This window comes from Mercenaria mercenaria, chromosome 15, assembly GCF_021730395.1.
Source record: "Mercenaria mercenaria strain notata chromosome 15, MADL_Memer_1, whole genome shotgun sequence".
Classification (NCBI taxonomy): domain Eukaryota; kingdom Metazoa; phylum Mollusca; class Bivalvia; order Venerida; family Veneridae; genus Mercenaria; species Mercenaria mercenaria.
The window spans coordinates 57,830,379-57,849,710 of NC_069375.1; positions in this window are offsets into that span (position 1 = coordinate 57,830,379).

A 19,332-nucleotide genomic window follows, 5' to 3' on the forward strand; every position below is an offset into this window, starting at 1 on the left:
ACATTAAAGGTGCAAAATAAAGACAAATGAATAGACATAACTCTTAAAAAAAGACTACACATTTTGAAATATAATACTAAACATTACGATAGCCGTGCAATATTCCCGTGAAATCAACACATGTACAGAGAAACAAATGATTGTTTCTGTATTTTCTTAGACTGACATGGGTGGACATTTTGTCCTACTTTCATGTTTATCGTTTTTCCGTAATCGGTCGGAAATTCTTCGGGATCACATGATTTTAAAATTGTTTCGTATCCGTTAAAAGACGCGCGACAAAATAACTGTAATTATTCACGACTTGCACGAAAAATATGAGATGTACAAAATTTAAGTTTAAAATTAACAGTGACATATATAAAGGCCAAGACAATGTGTTTAATGTCTAAAATCTTATCAAATTAATGTAGCAATATGTACATAAATCAGTGTATTTAGGTTAATTTCAATCACATTTTGTTTCTGCAGTGTAAGACAGTTATTCATTTATATTCTTAAAATTATACTGAAAAGAGATTAACTGAAAAAGTTTGCAGACGATGTTGTAAAAACACTTTTATTCGGGAAGGGCCTGAAAACTTGTAGTATAGCTGTTTATTACCTGTATTATAAGAATGATTTTTATGAAGTTTTTGTGAGTTACAAAATTGTTGAATTCCATGTGCTAAGTTTGTAAAAATCACGTTATCGTTTGGGCATATAATATATTTTGCATCTATTTATAAATTATAGCCTCGTTTTGGAGGAGTCTTCCGAAAAAATCCGAAGATGCTCGACGGGTTCGTAAGCAGTCGGAAAACATACTTTCGGTTTGACATAGGCAACATTTTTAACCAGGTTTTCAACGAAAACCTGAGTTATTAGATTGGGGTAGAGGTCGGTCGGGCGGGCGGGCGGCGGCGGCGGCGTCAAACTGGTGTTTCCGGTCAATAACTTTTGTTTCGGTAAAGATATTTGAATAAAACTTGGTATGTATGTAGCTTATATTAAGACAAAGGCTGGGATTGATTTTGGGATTTCTGGGGTCAAGGTCAAGGTCACTGTTACTTAAAATAGAAAAAGGGTTTCCGGTCAATAATTTTTGTTTCGGTAAAGATATTTGAATAAAACTTGGTATGTATGTAGCTTATATCAAGACAAAGGCTGAGATTGATTTTGGGGTTTCTGGGGTCAAGGTCAAGGTCACTGTTACTTAAAATAGGAAAAGGGTTTCCGGTCAATAACTTAACTTAGGAATGAGCTATCATGATGAAACTTGGTGTTTAGACAACTTATATAAAGTTGTAGCTTGGGATTGGTTTTGGGGTTTCTGGGAACAAGGTCAAGGTTATTGTTACTAAAAATAGGGTTAGGGTTTGGTTAGGGTTAGGGTTAGCATATCTTCTACATTTATGGAGGGATTTTGATGAAAGATGGCACAATTGTTCACAATCATGAGACGGAGTGTCATGCGCAAGAACCAGGTCCCTAGATCTAAGGTCAAGGTCACACTTAGAGGTCAAAGGATACAAGAATGAAAACTTTGTCCGGAGCATATCTTCTTCATGCATAGCGGGATTTTGATGTAACTTGGCACAATTATACACCATCATGAGACGAAGTGTCTTGCGCAGTTCCCTTCTTTAGAATTGCTTCCCTTTGTTGTTACTATAAATAGCTTATATTGTAACTTTTTCATTACTAGACGTAGGGAAAAATCGAGACCACTTTTCTGTAGTACAACATGCATGTTACATCCAATTTTGAGGTGTATTTTGACCAATCTCTACCTGGTAAGGATTTCTGTGTGGACTTACAATTTTTTTTTTGTATTTGTTTTTTTTTTTTTAAGATTAACTTCCCTTAGTTGTTACTATAAATAACTTATATTGTAACTTGTTTATAATTGACCGTAGGGAAAAACCTAGACCATTTTTCTGTGGTACAACATAGTTGTTACTTTCTAAATTTAGGTGTATTTTAAGGTATCTCTACCTGGTAAGGAGTTTTTTTGTGGACTTAGAAAAACAAAAGAATTACAATGATTACTAAACAACCACAAAATTAAAATTACATCTGCAAATACAGGTGCTAGAGTAAAGAAATTTGCTGTGACGGGCGTATATTGTGACATTCTGGCACTCTTGTTTATTCTTATGAAAAGTGTTGAAAATCTGGTTTCGTGGCATTGCCGCGTTTCTTGTTTGTTTATTTGTTAGTTATTCTTGAACATATTCATGACTATTTGGTCAGATCCGATGCAGTGGGCCATATTTTCAGTAAATAGGAAGTCTCAGCTACAAACTCTGGTTTTCATATAATACTCGTTCGGATTTTAGTAGTGGACCTTTAAGAGGTCTGTAACAATTTCCAGACCTGTCCTACCTCTGCTGTTTACACGAAAATGACGAAAAATCTCAAGTGCTTGTAGCGGGAATCGAACCAGAGTCGCTCGGATGATAGTCCAATGCTCTAACCACTGAGCCAAATTGTCAACACACTTACGCACTTGTCAGAGATTAAATTTAAAGTTATGCGTAAGCGACCGAAACAATGCAGTAGAATTATGAGAAATCCGTGCCTGTCATTTAAGGTTATCGCGTGACTGACTTCGTAAATATAGTATCACTTGTTTTAAAAAAATAAGTACGTTTTAAGTGAGAAATTTCCGACCAGTTTTACATATCTTGAAAATTGATCTAAACATGACTTTACTGTAAAGTTTTAACATTTAATTCTAAGAAAGATCTTGTTATTTGTCTGAAAGTTAATACGGACACACTCGTCCGTCTAGGAGGAGAATGCTTCATGCAGGACATTCTATTTTACAATGAAAAATAATGACAATGATATAATTGCAAAAACTACAAACAACACAAATTTCCTCCAGGTTACTCATTAATCTGCTATTGTAAATTGTGACGTTTTTCTGTACAATCAACATGGAAATTCCAAACGTGTCTGAAATAAGATTGACAATTTAAAAATGTTTAAAGGCAGCTTTTAGGCAGTGGTAGTTGGTGGGTAACTGGTCAAAGTACATTTCTTGTTTTCTGAAACATGTTGTTATTTTGCTGAATGTCGTTATTCATATCAAATTAACAGTTGACATTTTATGCCTTTAAATATCATAAGATATGTTGCACTGTACAAAGTTTTGTCGACTTGGCAGTCTTTCATTCGTGTAAAACTGTCAGTTTCCTGGATTCTATACTTGTATTTACATCCACAAGTATCTGACAACTTTTCACTTGAACCAGATGTGGAGGACCAGAACGACTTTAAACTATATAATATTTATTCAAATCGTTGCCATGCCAATTAAAACTGAGGCCTCGAACTACAAGCCTCTTAATTAGTTGTACTCATTACTTTCATTGTCAAGAAGACTGAAGGTTTTAATATCTCACGATGGTGAGCGCGCAGTCTTTTAGCACATTCCGTTGTGTCTTCTTGGCGTGTGCCTGATCACGGTATATTATGATAGCATCTCTTGTGATAATGTAATGGTAAATATATATCTATACTTTTTTATACGGCAATGTATATTTAGGTAGCAAATTAAAGAAGTGAATAAACTTGAAAGTTCCTTATGATAATTATGAAAAACAAGAGCTGCAACTATTGGTGACAAATGCCCCCGAAGTAGGCCCCAGAAAGCCACAGAGGTATGCGCAAAAAAATCACATATCATTTTTTGACCTTGACCTTGTCCTAAGAGGCCTCTGTCTTAAACGTGACACATCTCCTCAATATGGTTAACATTTGTGTCTTATCTTCAAATTAATTGAGTTATGGACCAGACAAGAAATACCTTTGACTTCTAAGTGTGACTTTGACCTTGGAGCTAGGGGTCTGGGTCCCATGACACCTCATCTCATTATATGGAAGATTTATGTAGATCATTTCAAAATCCCTTCATTAATGGCAGCGTTATGGACCGGACAAGAAATAAACCATGTTAACCTTTGACCTATAATTGTGACCTTGACCTTAGAGCTAGGGGTCTGGGTCTTGGTCATGACAGGTCGTCTCACTATTGTAAACATTTATGCCAAGCAATTTCAAAATCCCTTAATGAATGGAAGAGTTATGAACCGGACACGAAACATACCTGTTAACCTTTGACTTATAAGTGTGACCTTGACCTTGGGAGCCAGAAATCTGGGACACATCGTCTCACTATGATGAATATTTGTGCCAAGTTGTTTCAAAATCCCTTCATGGATGGCAGCGTTATGGACCGGACGCGAAACAGACCATGTTAACATTTGACCTCTATGTATGACCTTGACCTTGGAGCTAAGGGTGTGGGTCTTGCGCACGACACGTCGTCTCACTATTGTTAATATTTAATCCAAGTTATTTCAAAATCCCTTCATGGATGAAAGCTGTACATCCCGGACAAGAAAATACCGGACGCACACATGCACGGACGGACGGACAGTGTGATTTTTTCTGCGGGCATAAAAAACTTTAAAAAATACCATTCGCGTCAAATTCTGACTAATACCCCAGTCACACATACGGCGCGGATAGCTACGTCTAGCTACGGATAGAAACGTAGTAATCCGTATCGATCCGTTCCTAAGCCGTACAGATTGATACGGATTGATACGAATTACTACTTTACGGTACGGCTCAAGTACAGATAAATACGGATCGATACGGATTACTACGTTTCTATCCGTGGCTAGACGTAGCTATCAGCGCCGTATGTGTGACTGGGGTATAATTGGCTAGATGCACATTGATGATCTCAGAAAGAGGCTATAATCTTATGATGTATAGAAAAATAACTTTTGATTATGATATCCAAATGCCTATTACCATTTATATAATTTATTTTTAAGTCGACATTCATGCCCTTCGTCAAAAGAAGCTAAAGAGTACAATCATTCAATTTGACTATCTACTTCTCTCTGATCTATTTTCTTGTCATTTTGACTTTGAATCACTTGCCCCTCACCGGGTTCAAACATCTCTTTGGGCGTTGAATCATATGGGAAAGCAATTCAGCAGGCTAACGGAAGGTTATGCCGTTGATTATACTAAAGTGCCCGCCCGTGATAAAATAAAAAATGGACAGGTACCTAGAGTCTTCCTCCGCCGTCAAAACCTTGAATTTCGCCTAATGACCTATGATTGTGCCGGCGTGAATTATTTAATGTGAAAGATATTGCACAAGTGAAATAATGCCAATCTAACCATCGGTTGACTCGCAAACGCGCTAAAAATTAGAAAATTAGAATCTATTTATCAGAGACATACTATACCTCGGAATTATATTTTTGTCCGAGTTGTTGCTATATAACCTGTAGCACCATGGCTTCGCGGTTTCGATTTGTTTTATTAAAGTTGATGCAACTTGATTTGTCAATTCCGAGAATTTTGGAACATTTACTGGGTAAAGGTAAACTTCTGTCTTACATCATTCGAACAATTACTGTGTAAGTGTACACTTCTGTGTCACATTACTGAAACAATTACAAAAACTGTGTAAGTGTACACTTCTGTGTTACATCATCCGAACAATTACTATGTACGTGTACACTTCTGTATCACATCACTGGAAAAATTACTGTGTAAGTACAGTGTAACTTCCGAAAACCGAACGACCCCCGGACCAGCATAAAACTTCGGTATTTGGAAGTTTCCGGAATTCAGAAGTTTGAAAGTTTGTAGGCAAAGTAGACGTGGTGCACAAGAGTTATGTTTTCTTACACGTAGGATGAAGGAGATTATTATCCTTTATAATTTTACAAGTTTATATAAAGTAATTAATTAATTGATTAATTAATAAATTACAAACATTAAGGATAAACAAATACATAAATAACAAATATAAAAACATAGCTGTAATAATTATTATAGCATTTACGCAAACATTTTCCACTTACATTTTACCATTTTTGGAGCCTGGAGTTCGTCAATATTTAATTAATGCTGATAATGCATAGTTTAATTGATTTAACTAAATCAATTAAAACACCGATCTTTCTTTCGTTCAAACATTAAGGAAGGTGTTCACACTTAAGTAATTTCCGATTACTTCTTTACTTTTGCATTAAATGTTCAGTGTAATTATGAAGTATGTCAAAAAAAATGCGCGCTGCTAATATATCAACAAAAGAACATGTTGAAAACTTGCCACCGGCATGTTTGGATTATCAGGTGACACTTTTAATCCGGCAAATATTTTGCTGTTCGGTTTTCAGAAGTCAATTTTAGAGTTAAAATATAAACGATCCTTCGAAAATCGTCCGGTTTTCAGAATTCGGAACTTCCGGTTTTCAGAAGTTAAAAATATATAGAAATAAGAACAGAAAAAAAAACGGGAACTTGTGTTTCGTGCGTTTTTCAGAGGTTTCCGGTTTTTAGAAGGTCCGGTTTTCGGAAGTTCCACTGTATTCATTTATGTGTCACATCTCTTGGGCAGATACTGTGTAAGTGTATACTTCTGCGTCACATCACTAGAAAACTAACTGTAAGTATACACTTCTGCGTCACATCGCTGGAAAAAAAATACTGAATAAGGTAATATTTTAGTGTCACAAAATTTGAACGATAACTGTGTAAGAGAACACTTCTGCGTCATATCACTGGAGTAATTATGGTGTAAATGTACACTTCTGTGTCAAATCATTGGAGTTATAATTGTGTATGAGTACACTTGTGTCACATCACTGGAAAATGTGGTGTGTAAGTGAACACTTTAGCGTCACATCATTAGAGAGATTACTGTATAAGTGTACACTTCTGCGTCATATCACTGGAGTAATAACTGTGTAAGTGAACATTTCATCGTCACGTCATTGGAGCGATAACTGTGTTAGTATACACTTCTGCGTCAAATCAGTGGAACAATTACTGTGTAAGTGTACACTTCTGTCTCACGTCTCTGTACACTTGTGTGTCACATCCCTCGAACAATTAATGTGCAAACAGACACACCGTTCACTGTAACGATTACTGTATAAGTGTACACTTCTGCGTTACGTCAACTGTGAATAATTACTGTGCAAGTTAACATTTCTGCTTTACATCACTAGAACAATTACTGTGTAAGTGTGTACGTCTGCACCACATCACTTGAGCAATTACTGTGCAAGTTAACATTTCTGCGTCACGTCACTGGAGCAATTACTGTGTACATGCCTACTTCTGTTTCAAATCATTAGATCAATAACCGTGCTAAAGCACATTTCTGCGTCACATCATTGGAACGATAAATGTATAAGTGCACACTTCTGCGTCATATCACTAGAGCAGTTAATCTGTAACTGTTAACTTCTGCATCACATCACATCTGCGTCACATCACTGGAACAAGTGGACATTTCTGGTTACTAGTACATCATTTGAGCAATTACATTGTAATTGAACTTTTCTGCGTCCCTTCATTGGAACGATAACCGTGTAATTGTACACTACTCTGTCACACCACTGGAACAAAATCTTTGTAAGTGAACATTTCTGCGTCCAATCATTGTAACGATAATTGTGTAACAGTACATTTTTGTGTCACATCCCTGGAACAATTAATGTGCAAGTAGACATTTCTTTGTCGCATGTAAGTGATCACTTTTGTGTCAAAAATTGGAATAAGTACTGTGTAAGTAAACGTTTATGCGTCACGTCATTGAAACAAGCTTTTGCGTCGTATCATAGGAACAATTGCTGTAGAAGTAAACATTTCTGTGTCGCATCATTTTCTGTGTAAGCAAAAATTTCTGCTTCACTTCACCGAAGCAATTTCTGTTTAAGTAAACCTTTCTGCGTCTTGTTAAAATTCTAAATTTCATTAATCGTTATATTTATTTCAAAATATTGATATCTCTTAAATACTGTATGATTGAAACGTGTATTACAGGTAATGACATCAGCCATAAGCCAGACGCAAAGTAATAAGCCATGATTTATGATAATGACTTATAATATCATCATTCCGTTACACATGAGTTAGCGTCCAACTATATAGAGGTAAAAGAAAATGCAACATCTCTTATTAATAAGCATCCCTAGCACTCTATTTTACAAGTTTTGAATGGACTTCATGATTCCAAAGGACCAGAAAATATAACAATATGATATATACAACAATCCAAATTCTAAAGCCTCGATAAAACATTAATGATAACGTCGAGTTTCTGGCATTAAATAGAACATTTACTAACAGCGCTAGCACTAAAATGCCTCACCTTGTAGGTATTTTTTTTTTCATTTGTTAAGTAATTCTAATCAGCAATAATCGCACAAAATCCCTGTCATTATTTTGATTGTTTGTACTCAACATTATATGCTTCCACAAAATGATTGTAGACTTTATTACACAACAAAATTATTGATCAGTCACTTCATAGCTTTGTGTCTTGTTTGTTGGAATACAACAGCCTGCTATTGTCATGTTCCCTTCTGAGGTATGTTGTGGTATTAAACAGATCTACCATGCAGGAGCCTGAAAAACAAATGACCAGGAGCAGCACAGATTTCTAATTCACGACAACGTTAAAATTTTGGGATGGGTTGGTGGGATAAGTAAGATAATAGTCTATGTTTATTGTTGCGGTCAGACGTGTTTTATCACTGTAGTTTAAAAGGAGATTATAAGTGTTTTTGGACATAGAGTAACATATAAGTTACATCATTGTGATTCTAACAAGACGGACATTTGTTTGTATAGATCACAGTGAGTAACCTTTATAATTTGGAGAAAACGACATATATTGTTTCGTGAAAAAAATACCAATAACTCCATTACTGGACATATATCCAGGTAGTTAACACAAGTCTATTCAAGTGTAACAGTAGATCTATAATTAAGCAATCCGTTATAATTGTATAGAGGATAAGCCACTAACAAGTTTGTCTATTAGATCCAGAAAAGTTAATTTATAGCTTAAAAGCTTCATTTCAGCAGTTTCAATGTGTGCCATATAGACCTATTTTAAACTAATTGATTTGCACCTATTTTGTTGTATGGGGCAGAGATTTAGGGTTTAAAAAGCCGCAAAGTGTTGAAAATGTACAAAAAAATTATGCAGTAATGGGCAGTGTGGCAGATACCCAATGTATATATTTGCTGCTAAACGATTAGATTGGATTAGACTTTTGTCACAGATATATCCGACCGTGTTATGAAATGTTACTGTACATAGACATATTAGGTTATAGTAACTGTGCTACGGAGGTAAGAACTAACCTTTTTGAAAACGGTTTCGGGTATGTTTGGTGAGAACAAATGGTTACATATCCAGAAAAAAAGTTTTTTATATGTTAAGCGGTTAAAAGACTAGTATATTCAATATTGGAAAGTTAAATGTGAACAAAATGTAAAACAAAATTACTACGTACACTTTAATATCTCATATACTGTAGATAATACATAAATGTTGTTGATGTTAAAAAAATAGAAAGCAACTTTTTATGTTTCGAAGCTCATATCACTATCTTATGGTTGATAAATGTAGGCAATATGGTATTGACAGAGAATATCGGCATTGTCCTTTTTGTGAATATCCACTGGGGGATGAGCTTCATTTTACATTATTTTACGCTCTGTAAAATAACATCAGAGTAATACATTGTATATATCTCAGAATTTACAGTACATAAGCGAATGAAGAGAAGTTTAACATGCTTATGTGTAACGGAAATGTCGAAACAATGCGAAATCTTTTTAAATGTTTTTATATCATGCCTTCCATAAGAGAGAAGAATACCTGTCTATATTCAAATAGTTTATTGTACAGGGAAACAAAACTGATTGATTGTATCACGCTGGCTTGTAACCGTCACTGTATATTATGATGTTTATATTGTATGCGTATTTGTATATGGGCCAGAGGCCTTATTTACAATTAAAAAAATGAAATTGAAAGAATTGAAATTGTTCCATCGATAACCAGGATTGAAATTAAAAAGCAAACGTAGTAAATCCCAAAATAAAATTCAAGCTTTTATTACAAAACGCGTGTAAATGCAAAGCGTAACAACTAGGGCGCTACTAAATACTAAGAAACTGTACTCGTCGCGACCGTCTTGCTGGAACAGGGGTCCCTGAAAAAATCAGGTTTATTATACTCAGAAAACAACATAAACCCCACTATTTTTCATCAATGGATCGTATTTAAAATGAAATAACAGAAGCCATAACCCAGACGCAGAACAATATGCCATTATTTATAGAAAACTATAGTCAAAATTACTATTGACTTATGATGCGTATATACTATGTATAAAGAGTTACGCATTCAGTCATGGTAACGCTTAAGAATACTCAGTTTCTAAATATTTCATATAAAACTGTATAATAAAAGAACCCAGTTTTGGTTATTACTTTAATATACCAATGCACAATAATATTATATTTCGGTGGCACATAAGTCAGCGTCCGGCCATATACGCCTGTCACACCCATCACTTATTTATCAGTATAGTTGAAAATTACAAAACTGTTTATTGGGGTCGCACCTTTTTTTAAAAGATTTCAAAGTGAGATAATATTTAAAATGTGCATACTATGCAAACAGCTAAACATATATATTGAAAATAACCTTATTACATTTGCCCCAAGGAAAACTGCATATTAACAAACAAAATACATTAAACTAATACAATAAAATTTGAATCCAGCGAATGAGCAATTATCCTCTGCAGTGGCTGCAAAAGGAAACATTGCTAGCAATAAACATTCTCATAGAACTAGTTCGAGTTGAAGCATTGTTCCCGTCTTTAACATACATCACCTTGCTTCTTGCCATACCTGAAATGCACGTATAAAGTGTGTTGAAGGGCCACTAAAATTATTATTTTATATACGTTTATATAATATTTTCACAATTTTCATCTTCATTTGTCTGTATAACGAAACAGTCCCAAAAGCCTGCAACATGCATTGCCAGTTATCTTTTTTTCTTTGATTTTCTAACGAAGCAGATTTCGTGATAATTTCTTCTATCACAACATCAGTTAAATGTCATTATCTTGTGTACTGAGGATTTATATATCTCCTTACTGATTGTTTTTGAAAAAGACAAGGAAGTTTCAAATTTACAATAACCTCTTGTGCTTCTTAAAGATTATTATCACTGGAAGACGTTATCAGTCTCTATGGACTAATTAAATCTGCAGAAAAGATCGTTTATTTCAGACTGCATTACTAATAATACTGTAGATTTTTGCCTAAACTACAGACTTTATATAGTAAATAGCTGCGTAAGCGTTGAACGATCAACAAGTCATTTGTTAGTACCACAGAGTTGACATAAATACCTAAATTTTGGGCAACAATAACATGTCCTTTTATAATCATATTTTGTTATATACCACCACAAAGATCATGTCAAGATCAGAGAAAGAGGTAATAAATTTGTATTTCATAAAAGGTAAGTGTCATTAAGAAAGGTGAAACTGGTAATCTGCATGATAAATACCTGTGTCAAGAGACGCGATAAACGACCAGATAAATGTGTGACAATTTGTACTGTTATGTAATAGTGAAGACATTGGTATGAAACCAAAAAAAAATATCACGCATAACGAAATCAACAATTTTACTTTTTACAGAACTTAAACAACGGAATCATGGATACCCCATATCGGTCTTTCGTGGGTTATGCATACTTTGCTATCCATGCGGTGATCTTTTATGGGGATAGTTGAAAACGATGTTTGTAGCTAAAAATTCCAACATACTTTGGGTTAAGCCAGCTAAATGGATTCCTCATATGTCTTTTGCAGATATATTTCATCTTTAACCAAGCTGCCTAAATGTTTCCTATGCTAAAACAGATAACTTTCTGTGCAAGGTGTCGAATCATCCGCGTATCACAGTGTTACAAATGCCAACGCAATTGATACATTTAGAAATATATTTTGTTTTCATTAATTAGCACACGTGAGGACATTTTTCTTTAATGAAAATAAATTAGTACATTGATATAGAAATACAATAATTATCCCCTTTTATTGCGCTAAAGGCTTTAGTTTCTGAGAAACATTGCAGAAGGGCTTTTAACCCAATTTATAACGCATATTCTCTGATACGACAGCGGTTTTGTCAGTTTTTGAAACATAGAATGTAAACCGTTTGTAGTATGTAAAACACTTTTGATAATCAGTCACTCTTGAATTGTAAGAATTAGCTTTTGTTATATAATAATCGCAGATTGAGAAAAGGGACATTGTGACATAACGTACAAGCGCCTTTACCTTAAACCTGTTCAAAAATAAAGAAAAATGCATTTGTATTCATATTTTGGCAGGACTCATTCTCTGTTCAATGCCTTGTTAACTTATCGTTGATATGAACTTTGTGGCCATGACAATATCTGTTCTCTAACAACCTTTGATTTTGAGAAAGAATTCGTAAGTTTGAATGACACTGTTTCGAATAACGAACTCAACAGTTCATTCCTGCCTTTATATCATGTATTTGGAAGATTCTTGTAAATCTAAGTAAAACACAAAGTTCCTTGTGTCTCTTTAAAGCCTATAATGTTACATAATATTGTATTGTTAAAAAATGACACCAATAACGTAACAGGCTATGAGACAAGTACAAAACGAAGTTGACTTTTAAAAAGTCATACCAAAATTTAGCTCTTGTGCATTAATCAAATATTTCTGTTTTTATTGCCCTTTATACTTACTCGATTTGCGGTGACGTATATGCCTAGTACTGCCGATTAATTCAGCATTTTACCCGATTCTCTACACATTAAAAGCGATAATTGGAAATACGGTTAGCTGTATACATATGAATCAAAGTAACAAATAAGTAGAAACGGAAAATGAGATTATTCATATTAGAGTCTTGAATAATGTTGTATGTTCGAACCACAAATGCTGCGATTTTTCATGTACAGTTTCATTTCAAATTGATAATGCAAAAATTTGCGATACACTTTTGCTTAGATTTACTAACTCGTTAATGTATTTCTAAGACAAAAAAGCACACTTATAATAATTATTTGTATGTGAGAGCATCGATCCCGGGGGCATATGTAAAAATTTTGCTGTAAATAGTTTTGAATCAACTATCGATTAGTAATGACGTCAGTAAAATTGTTTAAATATTATATTATGTACCATGCCTTTTATTCTTCAGAAGTTTCGACCAAGTACAGAGAAAAATGCCGTAAAACAGAACATAAAAGGCTATTATTATAATTGTTGTTATTATATATTGTTATTGTCAAACATGCGTCCCTCATAGTAGTTCACAAGAGAAGATCCTTAGGATAAAAGATGCAATTAGACAGAAAGTATTAGTGAGATATAATGAAATGTGTGGCATCCCTAGGATCAGTGGTCTGAAAGGTAACACCGAATCAAAGTACGGGTAGCATTTTAACGGCCTCCACATGACACCTAAAGCTACTTTGGTGATAGTGGCAACAAAAGTAGAATACATTAAGTATGTATATTTCATTATGTAAGCTGTATTAAAAATATACCGTTTATTAGTGGTCGCCATACAATTATACTTCTAAATCTATGGCTTAGGGAAATTAACAAAGAGCCTGGTTACATAAGTTTTTAATCGTGTAACATATGTGATGACAGAAGTATGCTGATTTAAGCACTTGACAACTGGGGTAGGATTTTAGGTAGTTTAAGCTTAGTTCTTGAAAACTTTGTTTGGTTGGTTGCGAACCTTCAAGTGTTGATCAGCACGTTCGCACGCACTTACTCCTATATTAGGGTAATGCAGCAGTAAAACAAAATGTATTAATGTTAATCTGATACCATTAGTATCTAAGCAGATGTGGTTATTATACAGTTTTAGCCTTCCGGCGATATTGTCAGGTTTGATGATAGCATTTGAACTGAACCTGTTATTCACCTCAATATAAAAAGCTCAGTTACACTTAAGGGGTTGAATACTGCTAAATTCACCGTTGAAGAAATGAGGAAGGTTGTTTATTTAAGAAATTGATGAGGGAAGATAAAAAACATATTCTTAAATTGATAAAATACTGACGGACACCTGTAATATTCAGTACTTTATGGATACGGAACTATGTGGTACTATGAATGTAACAAGAAAAAAGAGGTCTTTGTGAAAGAACATTCAACACATTAAATTAAGATTTTGTATAAGGCAAAACAGGTTTTGTACAACACCAGTGTAACAAATAATGTTGTAGGGATGACTTCTTCTTTCTAACGCACCAGGTTGCTTAAACATGTAGAAAATTATCGCCCCGTGATCTTAACTCGGGATGGACGCCATGTTTCTCATTGATAAAAATGTAAACAAAATATTGGAGTGGGATTAGCATTGCAAGGGCATAACATGACATTCTACATAATGAACACCTTAGTACAAATATCTAAGATGCTACACAGGTCTGCTGGGTTAAATGCATAACGTTGATCACTTGAAATTGATCTTAAAAAGGTGAATAATTTTAGATTATTTATATGGTTTGTAATTTTCCCACGGCTTCTCGGCGATTCACTGCAAAAAAGTATTACTGCGCTGGACGAACGGTAACTCTAATAATCGACGGGAGACAACAATAACAAAACACAAAATTAATTAATAAAGCCACATATAAACCGACTGCTACTCATATCAGTGTAAGTGTATTTGTATCACAACATCATACTTGATCATATCACGTTATGAGATAAAGTTTTCTTGAACTGCAATATCAATTAATTACGTTTAGATGGTATTGCATTTACAACTTGTCTGACCCCCATTTTACGTGCAACTCGTGCAAACAGAGTTATGAAAAGTATGGTGTGAAATTCAAGAACACACTATATTGACATTAAAGTGATGATAATTGTATTTTCGTCGAGCTTTGATCATTGACATTCCTGCTGTTTATCTTAAGTATCGTAGTACGTTTTGTGAATGAGATTAGAAAGTTACTTTTGCACATATACACATTGATACAACTTCTCAACCAAATTCACACCATTTTTTAAGGATTCTTAAGACAAAAATCAATCAAACGTTTGTTGATTGTGTTTTGATATTTAAGTGCAATATAGTTCATGAATACCAGGTTGGAAATTAATAACTGAACCATCTCTAGTCCATAATTGCAAGCCACTCGACTTCTGTAATAATAACTGTTTAATGTATTAAAAGGAATATACTCTTTTACTTTTGGAATATGGCCTTCCTTGACCACCATATCTTTTCATATGCACAACTTTGTAAACAAACTATATACTGTGTTTAAGCTTACATATGCAAAATAAAAATAAAGACAGTGAACTTATTTCCCGTTTTTTCTTTAAATTAGAATCTGTAGGATATTGAAAGATGTTTGGACACGGTAAAGCGCTATTATTTTCTCACAAAAAAAATTAATTGTTGACCTTGAATGTACACAATAAGACGTATGTAATTCAACAATAACTTTCTTGTTTGAGCTTTTTTTAAATTCTTATTTTAGTGAGCAATCCTTTGTGTACTAATAACAGCTAAATTAAATACAATATCTAGAGATAGGCCCTAAAAATTTCAATGATAGAATTACATTAAATAAAATCTAGAAATTAATTTCCAAGTCCTTGAAATAACCAAAAATGATTTCACAAATGTGAAGTTTATGATAGTTTTGTTAATACCAATAACAGAAGTTTTAATTTTTGATTTTAAGTTGTGATCCACAAAGAATGACAACTCTTGCCTTGGGCCAGTACTTCTAAGTAGAGATCTATTAGTTTACTTCCCTTGCAATTACACAATTGAGTGGAAAATGAAAACTGTTTTAGACATAATATCATACTTTTTTGCACAACAAAATCATTAAGGATTTATTCATTTGTGTTTGATTTACCCCTCAAGACATGGTTCCTATGATTCTGTCAACTTACATATGGTAAAAAATTAACTTTTAACAAGCTAATAATAAAACGAAGTACCACTAGGTAAATAATAGTGCAGATAATACAGTTTTGCTTGTATCAGATGTCACAATAGATCCACTTTTGTAATACAGAACACCTGGTAGGATTAGTAAAGGTGCAATTATATTGATCTCTATTTCCTATGCCTACAATATCCATTTCATGTACCAAAACTTTGTATTTTTTGCAGATAAATTTTATCATACCCCACCAAATAAATATTTTTTTTCTAATTTCAAAGCCTGCGTCCCCTAAAGTGAAATTTTACACATTGCAAACATATATTATTTCTATTTTTTAGCTTGAAAATGTCATTTTGACTGTAGTGACAACAGAATTTCCTTCTTTATTTAAAACCGCACTGTTTGTAAATAACAACATTATGGCCTCTTGTGTTCTGTGCTTCCGGGAAATCTACCCTAACATTTTATCTTTCATATTTAGCTAATATGAAATAAGGCAATGCCTCAATCGGGAATCGTTACAGTCCATCAGCTTGCCCAGAAATTTGCATCTGTATCCATTTAAAGGTAGATTTTGGAATTAAAAAGCAGTACTAATAAACTTTGATAATGTGGCAGTTGACCTAAATCCAAATGACACTGTTTATTTTCCAATACAGGTAAATCCAATATTTGCTTCACAATAGATTTATGACGGATTATCTTTGAACACCCCTGGACTTATTGGACTCAACTGCCACATTATCAAAATTTATTAGTAGTTGCCCATATTTGTACTGACGTGCTAAACGTAGTGGTTCGGACAAGTTATGTGGACGCTTATTACGCAAAAGGAAAAAAAGTATTCTTGCAACAAAAAAATCCGAAGTCAGACGCTATGTGCACGTGCCAAAAGACAACATGCTTTTAAATTCGATAGTATATCTCATTCGGTATTTATCGCATGTTACCGTAGAGGGATCGACCCTGATCTTCGTGACAAAAAAATGGTAGGATCGATTCCCTATTATATTTTAAGGATCATCGTATCAAAGGGCACAGACATGTTGTGATAGATTGATTTGATAAGCATATTAAAGTCACAGGTAAGTTGTGATATAACAAATCAATCTATAGAAAGTACAGACACGTTGCTAATAAACCAATCAAACTACAAAACTTTTACTATTTTAACCAGTGTATCTGTCTCTTTATTGATTGTCATTTGTCAAATCGGTTTGTCTAAAATGGCCGATTCAAATCGGCCATTTTAGACAAATTAAAGGGACGAAGTAATGTTTTTAATTTCGTATTTTACACTTTTTTCGACGACTCTTTTGTCCGAGATGCAAAGGTCATTTTCACAGCTAGACAACATTGTTTTTTTCTCTTTTTAGTTACCACACCATCTAATTTCTTTTGTAACTATTTACTCGAGAATTGACAATTCAGATAATGTCTTTGTGCAAGCTTTCACATTCAAACCGTATTATTTAGCGTTAAACTGCAAATCTAAGTGTCATTATGTTACTGGATATACAGGCAGACGATAACACTTGCTCATTAGTACAATCCATTTTATTTCAATGCTTATAAATGAAATGTACCTTATTTTGAAAATGCACTTTTCATATTAGTTATGATATGGAGAATACGAGCTGTTTAATTAGTTTTTGGCTAAGAGATATATCAATTACCTGCAACATCGTTTACAATTCATTTAACATTCTAAATACTTAGGACACAATTAGCTCGTGGAAGATAAGAAAAGCAAGAGATGAAAGATCATCATGTTAAAAAAAAACAGGAAGAAAAATAATTTCTGAAATCATACGGACTATAGATGGCAAAACATCTAATGTCGAGAAAGAAATTAAAAGTAAAGAGAAGGAAATAGAGAACCCTCGGGCGCACTGCTCAAGTCTTAAACTCGGCACAGCCTCGTTTAAGACTTGAGCGGTGCGCCTCGGTTTGGGATTTTCTGATCTTTACCGAACACCAATGATGGATTCTATTTCTCACTTACCACAACAGAAACAGTAAAAACAAACATGAAAATATGAAACTATTTAAAACGCGGGTAACTGACGTCCGTTAGCAGAAGTGACGTCATGACATTTCAGTGACGCACAATAACAAAGTTCCGCTTTAGTTTTATCGTTTGTAGTGTAACGGTACGTTCTTTTCATAAAGTAACGAATTTTGAATCGAGAAATACACTTTAAGGATCGGAGAGAAAAGATAAAGGTACTTGATTTTTAATTATTTTACATAAATAATATGTATATTTAGTACATGAAGTAGTTCGTCACAGGAGTGTGGGATAACCCATGTGAGATAAGAGTTTCCAGCATTTCTAAAAATAGAGATTTTTCTGTCCGATAAGTGAGAAAGATAGATTAACTTAGGTAATGGTAATACGTAAAGGAATGAAAGTGTTTCATAATGACACATTAGCAGTAAACGTGTCTGCACTTCTTAATACACTACATATGCCACCTTTTTTCTTCCTTCTATTATTATCAAGTTAATATCCGTGGTCAACATCTGCCTACCTACCTTAAATTGAAAATGTATTTTCAAAAAATGACCCGATCTTGTCAGATATGATTTAATATTAGAAAATGTTCCGAAGAAACTATTAAAGTCGTCTTATTGAATAAAACAGCGAATGGTTTTAGGGAACAGAATTAACTTTAATAAGGAAATATAAATGGTAGAGATGTTGGTGTTACGACGAAAGTTCAAAGAAATTTTAACTTTGTACAAAACTATTGACAATGTTTGATTTCATCACATGATTTTGAAATAGATCAAAAGTGACTGTTTAACCTTGTTTTTAAGTTCAATTTTATTAAAAGGACTCATGACATCAAATTCATTAATGACTAAATATCATTTAATTTAGTTCTTTTAAAAATATCCTTTTTATAGCAATGCGCTTATGTGTCCGAGCTTGAGCGCATGTGTTTGTCTGTGAATTTATACAAATTAATTTAAAATTAGAATAATAAAATTTATTTTTACTTAAAATTCCCTTTTCATTCCGTGACCAAGTAGGTTTTACCTATATCATCGCCAAGCAACGTATTTGCGCTAAACAGAGCATATCTCTATATTCAGTTTGTTCCAAAACCAAATCATACACATATAACCCGAAAATCTTGTGACGTCTTCTCAGTTAAGCTACTGCTAACTTTCATTTACCCACATATTTCTTTTTAATTTGCCAACCCGCCACACCCCAAATACAATTATCATTTTATAAACATTGTTAATTTTTAATCTGCATTGAGAAATGTGCTATGAATTTCGGATTATCTGACTGCTCAATGAAGTAAGTATGTTACAGATACTATACTGCTGATTTCATGCTAGACTTGGAAGTGATCTGATTTGACACAGTCATCATCGAACCAGCTGCAAATCAAGTACATGGACATTTTGAGTGTGGACAGATAAAAGACTCTTTGCATCGGCGTCGCTAGAACAAATTTAAGTGAAGGAAGAATTCCATGCGTAAGGCCGTA